Below are 12,841 nucleotides of genomic sequence, written 5' to 3'. Positions count from 1 at the left end.
TTCTTATTTATTTTTCCTTTTATTTTTTATTTTTACACTGTTGTTTAAAAAAAAAATGTGTCACTTTTATTCCTATTACAAGGGATGTAAACACCCCTTGTAATAGAAAAAGAACATGACAGGACCTCTTAAATATGAGATCTGGGGTCAAAAAGACCTCATATCTCATATATACACTAAAATGCTATTTTAAAAAAATGGCCCTTTAAGAGCTATGGGTGAAAGTGACGTTTTGACGTCGCTTCCGCCCTGCAATGATATGGAGACGGGTGGGGGCCATCTTCCCCTCACTCGTCTCGATGTCACACAGGGGAGAACATCCGATCGCCTCCGCCGCTGCCGATGGCTCTGGTCAAATCTGCTGCTGAGACCACTTTTATCTTGAAACGGACCGCCCACTGAAGAAGAGGATACCGGGGTTATGGCAGCTAGCTGCTGTGATAAGAAGTATACTCCTCTTTAAAGTACCGACGTATAACGACGGTGGGCAGTCCGAAAGTGGTTAAAGAAGTATTAGACCCAAATCAAAAATATAATATTAAGCAGCTTTTTTTCAAAACAGTAAGGCCCCACTCATACTACAGTCATGTCCAAAAGTTTTGAGATTGACACAAATATAAATTTTCAAAGTCAGTGTTTTTAGATCTTTTTGTCAGATGTTACTATGATATACTGAAGTATAATTACAAGCATTTCATAAGTGTCAAAGGCTTTTATTGACAATTACATTAAGTTTTTGCAAAGAGTCAATATTTGCAGAGTTGACCTTTTTTTTTAAAGACCTCTGCAATTCGCCCGGGCATTCTGTCAATCAACTTCTGGGCCACATTCTGACTGATGGTAGCCCATTCTTGTATAATCAATGCTTAAAGTTTGTCAAAATTTATGGGGGGGGTTTTTGTTCGCCTGCCTCCTGAGGATTAACCACAAGTTCTCAATGGGATTAAGGTCTGGGGAGGTTCATGGCCATGGAACCAAAATTTTGATGTTTTGTTCCTCAAGCCACTTAGTTATCACGTTTGCCATATGGCAAGGTGCTTCATCATGCTGGAAAAGGCATTGTTCTTCACCAAACTGTTCTTGGATGGTTGGGAGAAGTTGCTCTCAGAGGGTGTTTTTGTACCATACATTGTTCATGGCTGTGTTCTTAGACAAAATTGTGAGTGAGCCCACTCCCTTGGCTGAGAAGCAACCCCACACATGACAAGATTTTTTTTCGGATGCCCCATACAATCGCAAAGGGGATTTATCAGAGAAAATTACTTTACCCGAGTTCTCAGCAGTCCTACTTTTTGTAGAATATCATTATGTCCCCTGATGTTTTTCCTGGAGATAAGTGGCTTCTTTGCTGCCCTTCTTGACACCAGGCCATCCGCCAAAAGTCTTTGCTTCACTGTGCGTGCAGATGCACTCACACCTGCCTGCTGCCATTCCTGAGCAAACTCTGCACTGGTGGTGCCCCAATCCCCCCGCTGAATCAACTGTAGGAGACACTCCAGGTGCTTGCTGGACTTTATTGGGCACCCTGAAGCCTTTTTCACAAATGCAGTGGAAATGTTTTTTATGGGATTAAGTTCATTTTCATGGCAAAGAGGGACTTTGCAATGAATTGTTTGCAAAGTCCCTTGTTTCCTGTCCCTGTCCTGACCTTGCCCTGCTCATGTGTTCTCCCTCCATTTGTACATAGTTAGGTTGTTATTTGGGTTGCTGCACTTTCATGTTTATTTGTCACTTTATATTGTTTATGGTTTTCTGGTGTCGGTGTTAGAATTGTATTATTTGTCATATTAACCACTTGCCGACCGCTGCACGCCAATATACGTCGGCACAATGGCAGCGGTGGGCAAATAGGTGTACCTGTACGTCCCCTTTAATTGGTCGGGCCGGCGGTGCGCTCCCGCCGTGTACAGCGTGACCGTTTCCTGCGGGACCCTCGGACCCGATTTCCGCCAGTTTCCCGACGATCGTGTCACGGAGCCACAGAATGGGGAGATGCCTATGTAAACAAGGCATTTCCCCGTTCTGCCTAGTGACATGACAGAGATCACTGCTCCCTGTCATCGGGAGCAGTGATCGCTGTCATGTGAGTAGTAGCCCATCCCCCCCACAGTTAGGATCACTCCCTAGGACACACTTAACCGCTTGATCGCCCCCTAGTGTTTAACCCCTTCCCTGCCAGTGTCATTTACACAGTAATCAGTGAATTTTTATAACACTGATCGCTGTATAAATGACAATAGTCCCAAAATAGTGTCAAAATTGTCTGATGTGTCCGCCATAATGTCGCAGTCACAATAAAAATCGCAGGCCCATCAGCGGGCCGGCGGGCGGGGGAGCAGAGAGCTGATTTAATCTCTCACTGCCTGCCCTGCATCACTGTAGTTCCACCTTCACTGAGCAGCCACGAGCTCAGAGAGATTACATCATCTCTCTGCTGCCTGCCTTCACTATGGGACACAGCAAGTGACAATACGCAATGTGTGGCAGGTGAAGTCGTGGCAAGTGACAATCCGCTACATGTGGCAGGTGACGTGGCAAGTAGAGATCCTCAATGTGTGACAGGTGATGTCATGGCAAGTTGCAATCCGCAAATTGTGGCAGGTGATGTGGCAAGTGACAATCCATAATGTGTGGCAGGTGACGTTGTGGCAAGTGACAATCAATAATGTGTGGCAGGTGACGTTGTGGCAAGTGACAATCCGTTATGTGTGGCAGGTGTCGTGGCAAGTGACAATCCGCAATGTGTGGCAGGTGACGTGGCGAATGTCAATCCACATCTGATGGCAGGTGACGCGGCAAGTGACAATCTGCATCTGAAGGCAGGTGACAGTGGAAAATGACACGCTCAGGGCTCCCACTGATTCTGCATTATGGTGATTTGAACTATTTCATTTTATATAACAATGTAATAATAGAAATAATGAACTTTAATCATTATTTTTTGCGATACTGCACTACGTTGCTTTAACTGACAATTGCGTGGTCCTGCAACGTTGTATCCAAACAAAATTTTTTTCCCACAAATAGAGCTTTCTTTTGGTGGTATTTGATCACTTCTGTGGTTTTTATTTTTTGTGCTATAAACAAAAAAAGAGCCACAATTTTGAAAAAAAAAAAACAATATTTTTTACTTTTTGCTTTTAATAAATATCCAAGAAACGAAAAAATGTCTTCATCAGTTTAGGCCAATATTTATTCTTCTACATATTTTTGGTAAAGAAAATCGCACTTAGCGTACATTAATTAGTTTGCGCAAAAGTTAGAGCGTCTACAAAATAGGGGATAGATTTATGGCATTTTTATTATTTTATTTTTCTTACTAGTAATTGCAGTGATCTGCGATTTTTAGCAGGACTGCGACATTGCGTAGAACAGATCGGACAATTTTGACAGATTTTTGGGACCACTGACATTTATACAGCGATCTGTGCTATACAAATGCACTGATTACTGTGTAAATGTCACTGGCAGGGAAGGGGTTAAATGTGTTCCCTGGGAGGTGTTTTTAACTGTGGGGGGAAGGGACTGACTGGAGGAGGAGAGAGATCTCTGTTCCTAATCACTAGGAACAGCAGATCTGTCTCTCCTCCTCTGTCAGAATGGGGATCTGTCTGTTTTTTTTTTTTTTTTTATCCCAAAAAAAGTTTTTATTGAAAAACAAGTACATACAGTCCAAAGATCTTCAGGTAACATATACAAAATACATAGGTACGTTTCCAGAAAAGGTGAAGATATAACATAATACATTTGAATGTTTATATTAATATAGTCCTCATCACCAACCAATGTCTAGTTCCGCAGCGTTCCCCACCCACTGTCCACAACAGGCTGGGCTGTCAAGCACAGTTTAAAGCTAACGCAGGGTACAAAATGCCTTCAGCCACTGTTAAGGCTCAATAATCTGTCCATGACCAAGTCATCCGGGGAAAGCCCAGAAGTACCAAGCCATGGCTCCCAAAGTTTTTAAAATTTTCGTGAACAACCCCTGTGTTGGTATATAATTTTTTCCATTCTCAGTGTATTGCCTAGTGCAGTAACCCATTCCTTAACTGAAGGAGGCATCTCAGACTTCCAGTGCACCATGATCATTTTACGGGCCACAAAAAGGGCCCTGGTGAGGGCTTCTCTGACATGAGGGTCCCATTCCAATTCATCCAGCAAATTCAAAATGCAGTGTCTAGGGTCCAATGGAATTGACACCCCAAACACCGCACTCAGCATATCTATCACCCCCTTCCAATACACATGTAATCTGGGGCACCGCCATAGCATATGTATTTAATGGTCTCTTTTACATCTAGTACATGTTGGTGTGGAGAGCAGTCCTAGTGATCTGTCTGTTTACATTGACAGCTTATCTGACTTCAGTACTTTGAATCACTGATGTGAAAAAAGGAATCTGAAAACTTATCTGCCTATTTTAAAAACAATTATAAATGATCCAAAACCCCCAAATAATGAATATTTTAATTAAAACTGGACCCTGGTGGGCTTAGCTCCCCTCTTCCTTCCTTCACTGTAGGGTTTCTCAGCTCCCTCATCTTCTGTGATCATAGTGCTTCACATCTTCTCCACCTTCTTTGTCCATAGCACCACTCATCTCCTCATCTTGCATCTCCAGAACTTTATTGCTTTCCCTCATCTCTCCTTAGTACACTGCCACTTCTACCTCTAATCTTCAATCTCCATAGTATTGTGTATCTCCCCCTTCCCTCTCCATAGCATCACTTATCTCTCTCTCTCTTCTGTCTCTTCTCACCAAAACATCGCTCATCTATTACACCTCCCCTCTTCATATTGTTACTGATTTCTGCCTCTCCTCTCCACAGCACCACTCATATTCTAGGTCTCCCCCTCTCTATAACATTGTTTCTTTCATTTGTTTGCCTTCTCCATAGTGATGTTCTTTTCCATAGCCCCCCTTTTCTATAAAAATATTTTTCTCCTTGACCTCCCCAATCCATAGTGATGTTCTTCTGCTCTGCCTTCTCTCTACATGTGCTATTTCTTTACACCACCTCTTAAACTATGGTGATGTTCATCTTCTCCACCCCCCTCTCCATAGAGTATCATCTCTCCCTCCCCTCTTCATAGTGCTCCTGTCCTCGGCCTCCCCTCTCCATAGTGATGCTTAGCTCCTCCGTCCCAACTTTACTATTGTGATGTTCATCTCCTCCACCCCCCCCCCATTGGATCACTCATCTTCCCCTGCCTTCCTTCTTCCTTCTCTATATTGTTATTTCTATCCACCACCTCCTTACTTCATAGTGTCATTCCTCTCCTTTGCCTTCCCTCTTCAATGCGTCGTTCCTGTCCTTTAGTTCCCCTCTCCATAGTGATGGTCATAGTGATGGTCAGCTAAATCGCTTACTACTTACGTATGTCAACATCATTTGGTAACACCCCTTTTTAATTATGAATAATCCACCTCTATTAAATTGGCAATACTATCTCTAATGCCCTGTACACACGACCGGTTTTGCCGTCGGAATAAACTCTGAAGGTTTTTATGATGGAGTTCCAGCGAAATTACGCTCAAGGTGTCTTGCATACACACCAAATTCCGACCGTCCAGAATGCATGACATACAACACGTACAACGGGACTAGAAAACAGAAGTTCAATAGCCAGTAGCCAATAGCTTCCATCTCATACTTGCTTCAGAGCAAGTCCATCTGAATTTTCAACAGAAAAAGGCCTACACACAGTCGGAATATATGATGAAAAGCTCCCATCGGACTCTTCCTGTCAGAAATTCCGCTCATGTGTACGCGGCATAAGTCTTGAAATATGACATTACATGATAATGCTGATTATTGTTGTTCTAGTGAAACAACACTGGTTAAAGTGGACCTTCAGTCATTTTTTTCATCTTTCCATCCATTAAATCTTCTGCCCTTGTTGTTTTAACTTTGGATAGTAAAATATTTTTTTTTCTGCCAGTAAATACCTTATACAGCCCACTTCCTTTTTCTTGTCTGATCATTAGCCTAGGCTTATGACATCATGCACAGCTCTCTCTATCACTCTCCTGAGAGTTTGCCAGGGAAGGGGTGAGTCATAAGAGGGCCAATGAGGCTGCAGAGCTGGAGGTGTGTGTCTGTGTAAATCCAAGGAGTGAACAGGCAGCAGCTTCAGCTGCCCACAGTTAAAATGGATGCAGCCAGACTCAGTGGAGGGAGATTTCTGCAGCATATTTGGCAAGGACAGAATCACAGTATATATATAATAATATGCAAAGTGGTTGGAGGGAAGCTTCAGAATGCCAAAGATGTTTTTATTACAAATTATGTGAGCAGACTGCAGTTCCTCTTTAAAAGCCATGTAACAAAGCTGAAATTCTGTCTCAGCTCATTTGACAATATTTCTTGAAGGGCTAGGTTTGATTGTGAAATGGCATTTAGTTTAGTTCCCATATTACAATTTCATATCCTCCAGCATAGCTGAATCTATAATCTATCTATCTCCCTGAAATGTCCCTCATTCTCAAGTTCAAAAGTTGGGAGGTATGTAGTATATGGTGGTAATGTAGAGTTTGGATAATAAAGTTCACTATGGCCCCCATGCACACAACTTTGAAAATCATAAACACTAACATAAAGATAGATTTACCTTGCAGCCCCCATGCATCATTCACAAACAGACTATTTATTTTTACCATTTTAATACCCTATTCACCCTTGAGGTCCTAGTTTTCAATAAAATTGGAATGCAGTTCACTTTAAAGAGGTGGGGGAAAAAATTAAATGTCAGCAGCTACAAATACTACAGCTGCTGACTTTTAATATAGGGACACTTGCCTGTTCAGGGAGCCCACAATGTCAGCTCCTCAGCCGATTATCAGGTGCTGCTGCTGCCATCTCCACTAAGGGAAACTGGCAGCAAACCCTATCGGGGTTCCCTACTGGGCATGCGTGTAGTGCTTTGCGCTTTCAAATTGGCCTGGCAGCGGAGGAAGGAGGAGGGAGGACTGAACTTCTGAAGGGACTGGGCTGAGGGACCTGTCAAAAATAGGTACCCGTAATTGGCACCTTTCGGGGGGGTTGGAGAAAGCAAATAAGCGGAAGCTCTGCTTTTGAGTGGAACGCCGCTTTAACTTCAACCCTGTTGAGTTTACTAGAGTCTCACATAGAAGATACTGGAAGAAAATGGGAATATGAAAGAATATTGCATTATTCTGTATCAAAGGAAATGTGACCACACATCTGGTAAATATAGGAAAGAAATATTTGAGGTTGTGACCCCTGCTGTGATCTCAGGGGCCCTTCTGCACTCCCCCACTACTTTCACTTTTGCTATCTGGACAACAATTGGGACAAGTGTGTAAAATTAATAAGGATGCAATCCTGCCCTCTAGTGGTATCTGACACTCCCGACAGACAATAAAATATCTCAGTATGTCAATGTAGAGAAAAATAATAAAAATAAGCAAACTCCACACTGAAGTAACAATTTACCTGCAGAAGTGTAAAGCAGCATGAATACAAATGTGATAAAAAATGCGATGTCATTTGCTGCAGGTACAGGAAATGAGATTTCAGCTGCTTCCCATTACCAATAACACACTTTATTTATAAATGTTTCACCCAGTTTTCACACATTTTTCTAATTAAACCTCACGGGAAAAATGGGTGAAAGTTGTGTGAATTTTGTTTGAAAATTTAGAACATAGACCCCTTAAGATGAATACACTAGAGAACACCTCAATGCCCAAAAATTGTGGTCCTGCTGCTTTTTTGAGGTGTATCACTCACATTGCAAAATGAAGAAGTTGAGTACAGTAACTGCCAGCCTTGGTGTCTGTGAGTGCAATAATAACCCCCCGCATGAGTGTCAAGGCACACAAAAATAGCCTCCTATCATTGGTGTCAGTGGACACAACAATAATCCTTCCATCATTGTTGTCAGTGGATGCAATAACTACCCTCAGCATTGATGTTAGTGCAATAATATCCTCCAACATTGGTGTCAGTGGACACAATAATAACTACCAACATTGCCTCAGTGTGTGCAATAATATCCCCCAACATCGGTATCAGTGGAGGCAATAATAACCCTTAATACTGGTGTCAGTAGCCCCACCAAGCACGTGCACACACACACACACATTGGTGGTCACTGGCAGTGACATTTAATTTTTTCATTTTTCCATCTATTAAATCCTCTACCCTTGTTGTTTTAACTTTGGATAGTAAAACATTTTTTTTTCTGCCAGTAAATCCCTTATACAACCCACTTCCTGTTTCTTGTCTGGTAATAAGCCTAGGCTTATGACATCATGCACAGCTCAGAATCACAGTACATATAAAATAATATGCAGTGGTTGGAGGGAAGCTTCAGAATGGCAAAGATGTTTTTATTACAAATTATGTGAGCAGGCTGCAGTTTCTCTTTAATCCCCCCATCTTGCCCCCTGAATTTGTTTCATGACAATGAAAGGTAAAGTGATTGTAAGCCTCTGACATGAAATATGAACAAAGCATATCCCTCTATAGTGTGTACTTGTCTCAATTCAGAGCACTACGTGTCATTTCTACTGCTTCATCCTACTAACAGCATGAATCACTTCTGACAAGTGTAGCACCCTTGTCCTAAACAGGGCTGCTAGTAAAGCTAGTTGTGCTAGGTGGTAAATAGCCTGGCTAATTTGTAGTCTTTGAACAAATGATTTTCGCCTAAGCTTGAGTTTAACTGTGATTTCTCTCTTCTGTCAATAGGTGGCACTGTTGCCTTTGGCATGAGAATGAAAGATTACAGTGAATGCAGGTTATGAGTGAATATGCTTTTCTCAGGCAATCAGCAGGAGTTTCTTTGGCCGCTGAGGCTGCTGGGATAGACTATTTATTTGGAGAGAGTCAGGTGATGAGGGTTCTTTCCACCTGGGCTGCGGCCTGGGTGGGTGTGTGTGGAGCAGCAGCAGAGATGTAGGCTTGAAGCCTGAGGCCTAACCATGTGTAAAGAGGTTTGGCCTGAGGGGAGCCTGATCATTGCCAGGAGGCAAGGGAGAGAAAGTTGCCAGAGGGACAACCACTCTTGTTGCTGGAGGCAAGTGTAAAGGGATGGAGTTCTGAAGAAGTGCCATAGCAGATGCTTTCTTCAGCCGGGGACTGTGAAGTAAGTGGGAAAGCTTCAGGAGAGAACTCATCCAAGAAGTACAGTGGGTAGCTGTGAGTAAAGCTTGAGAGACACAGTGGGTAGCTGTAAATTCTGAGGAACCCAGTGGGTAATTGTGGGCGAAGCTTGAAGAATACAGCGGGTAGCTGTGAGCTAAGCTTGGGGATCTACAGTGGGATACTGTGAGCTAAGTTGTTGCTATAGGAGACAACAATTGCTACAAAATACAGATTGCTGCATCCAGCTTAAAGGCCTTTTTTTGTATCGCTGTCTACCTAGTTCTGTTTTTGTCCAAGGAGCCTGCCAAGTTGCTATTGCATTTGCCTATGGTGTCCTGTGCCCTACCCTTCTCTCCCACCGCTTCTGTTAAGAGAAATAAGACTCTCTTTGTTCATTTTAAAAAGTGACTGGCACCCATCTTTTCACCTTGCATCAAACCCACCATGCCTATTAACCTGCATCTGAGGAGCAATGCCAGCCCTCCCTGACTCTGGGGGTCACCATCAGGCCTCTGGAGGTTGGGGAGAGTGCTACACAAGTTTTCCTGACACCAAGAAAAAAATGGTGACACGAGAGGGACCTCCAACTGATTGACAGCCTCAGCTCTGATCCTGTGTTCTGTGTAAAGGTGGGGGGTGTGTCCCTTCCCTCCAATCAGCTCTCAGAGCTCTCCTCGCTGAGCTCTGCAAAGTGAAACTTCAGCCCTCCACTCCATTTTTCTGACAGCTCAGACAAGATTTATAAATTCTGGACTTTGAATGGATGTAGAGAAGAGAAGACTGCAGATAAACAGGTACAACTTATGTAGGAGGATTTGTTTCATCTTTGTATCACCTGAGGCCAATCACTTCACTGGGTATATGCAAGGATCTCATCCCCTCCCCCTGAATTAGTGGTCATGGCAGTGAAAGTTAACACCCAGTTCAACACTGGGGTCATGGCTGTTAACACCAGCCCCCCCCCCCCGCATTGGTGGTCATGCCAGTGAAAGTTAAATCCCCACCCCCCTTCCCCTGTATTCGTGGTTCAGTTCATTTACCTGATCACACGCTTCCGTGTTGCTCTCTCTATCACCCTAGGCTGGGACTTTACCTGTACCATGGGTAGCGCCACCTACAGTACAGTCTTTTTTTTAGTGCTGAGTGCGGGAACGCTGGGAGAGTTCCAGTGCCCGTCACCCCACTGCCACTCTGCTGCCTAACTGGTGCCCAGTAACTCGTGAGCTGAATGCAGTGGGCCGCATTTAACCCGCAGGCCATGTGTTGGCCTACAGAGCCTTAGACCAACTTCAGGCATTTTTTTATGTATTTATTTTTTCAGATGGGTTGAGGAATGGTTAGAATCTTTGTCAGTTTTGTTTTTGCTGACTGTGAGCACACTGGGGAGACATCTCCCTTTATATCTTTGTGATACCGGGGCAAGAAATAAGGGGAACAAAGGTCACCTAACACTAACAGCAATACAAAACATCACAGAGGCTCTAACCATTACCCATTTCACTATAAAAAGTGTTTTGTTACTGTATCTGTACCCATTGCAGAGAGCTCTTATCATTGCTTGTCCCTCTGACCCCCTTTCTATCTGTACTGGGAGTGATTTAACCACTCCAATACTGGGCACTTTTACCCTTTTCCTGCACAAGCCAATTTTCAGCTTTCAGCGCTGTCACACTTTGAATGACAATTGCGCGGCCATGCAACACTGTACCCAGATGAAATGTTTATCACTTTTTTTAACACAAATAGAGCTTTCTCTTGGTGGTATTTAATCACCATACCAACAGAGATCCAAGCTTGAGACTGTGAGTAAGGACACCTGAGGGCAGGGTAGCACTGTCCACATTATAGCTCCTGCACCACTGCCACAGGAAGATTGGAGCATCCGCTCGCCCTCTACTTCCCACCGCTGATCACCAGACACCTTTGGGGAGAAACCTAGGGGGTACCTTCTTCAGTGAAAGTTCATAGCCGCACCGCAGGGACCAGTGAGAGGGCTATTCCCCCTTTTGTTGATACTGCTAAATGGACTGAGCCGCTAAGAACAGGACACCAAGTGTACCCAACCCATACTGCACTCTATACCACACTTATTCCAAACCTAGACTGCACCTTATACCAACCCTACACCGCACTAGACCAAACCTTTACTGCATCTGTACCATATACACCTTGAACCTGTGCTGAGACTATACCATACCTATAGTTAAAAATAAAATGTAAAACCTGCTCTGAGATCTAAATTGGCAGCAGCACCGGTAAAAGCCTAAATACCATGCTTAGACAATGTATTTAAGAAAGACAGGTGCGCTTACCCACTAAATCAACCATATAAATAAATAATGGTTTTTATTTATTTATATGGTGGATTTAGTGGGTGAGCTCACCTGTCTTTCTTAATTAAACCATATCTAGACTGCATACAGGTTAACTGGGACTGTCGTTAAGTGCACCAACGGTATTAAAGGGCCACAACGATAGACGTTAGAAGAACATATTAAAGGACTGCCCCTTCCGTAATAAGTATTCTGCAAGTCCCCTTTGTTCTCCTGCCACCCCCTCCACTACAATCCTCCTTTTCTTTTGGATAGTGCATACCTAGTCAGTGTAGGACTAGCATTGCCGACATAAATGCACATTGGAAATGTAGTTTCAGTACCAGATTAAACTTTACTACTGTTCACTGCTGCATTTGAGGAGGCCTTGCTACAGTTTATGCTTATCTGGACACCAGATGCCATCTTATGCCTGGTCCTTACTGTTACTTTGTATGCTAAATTGTGTTTTTGCCATTGTTAATCCACATTTTGCTTACCTCCTTGCCAACCATGTTGGGTGTCAATACTGTGTATTAAGTTTGCCTTTACTACGTGTTTTGGTGCCTTTTTTTCTTTAATATAGCATTACCCCTGGTTACTAAGTATTACTTTACTTTGCTGTGATATTGTATGTTTATACACTCAACCTGGTGTGTAAGAGGGGCTGAGGTTTTTAGCCACTTGGCTACTGGGCACTTTTACCCCCTTCCGAGCCAATTTTTAGCTTTCAGCGCTGTCCCATTTTTTAAATGACAATTGCGCGGCCATGTAACACTGTACCCATATGAAATTTGTATCACTTTTTTTCACACATATAGAGCTTTCTTTTAGTGGCATTTAATCACCACTGGGTTTTTTATTTTTTGCTAAACGAAAAAAGGACAAAAATTTTGAATAAAAACATTTTTCATAGTTTCTTATTAAATTTTGCAAACAGGTAATTTTTCTCCTTCACTGATGTACGCCGATGAGGCTGCACTGAAGGGCACTGGTAGGCTGCCCTGATGGGCACTGAGAAGTTGCTCTGATGGGCACTATGAGGTGGCACTGATGGACACTGATAGGTGGCACTGGTGTGTACTGGTGGAGCGGCACTGAGGATGCACTGATGGGTGGCCCTGATGGGCACTGATGGGTGGCCCTGATGGGCACTGATGGGTGGCCCTGATGGGCACTGATGGGTGGCCCTGATGGGCACTGATATATGGCACTGATAGGCACTGGTAGGTGGCACTGATGGGTGACACTGATGAGGAGGCACTGATGGGCACTTATGAGCACTGATTGGCAGCACTCGTGGACACTTATTGGCAGCACAAGTGGGCACTGATAGGCAGCACTGGTGGGCATTGTTGGGACTGCACTGATAATCAGGACACTGATAATCAGTGCCCTGATTATCAGTGTAGATGT

This window comes from Aquarana catesbeiana, linkage group LG01, assembly GCF_042186555.1.
Source record: "Aquarana catesbeiana isolate 2022-GZ linkage group LG01, ASM4218655v1, whole genome shotgun sequence".
Taxonomy (NCBI): Eukaryota; Metazoa; Chordata; class Amphibia; order Anura; family Ranidae; genus Aquarana; species Aquarana catesbeiana.
Note: the sequence above shows the minus strand (reverse complement) of the source record.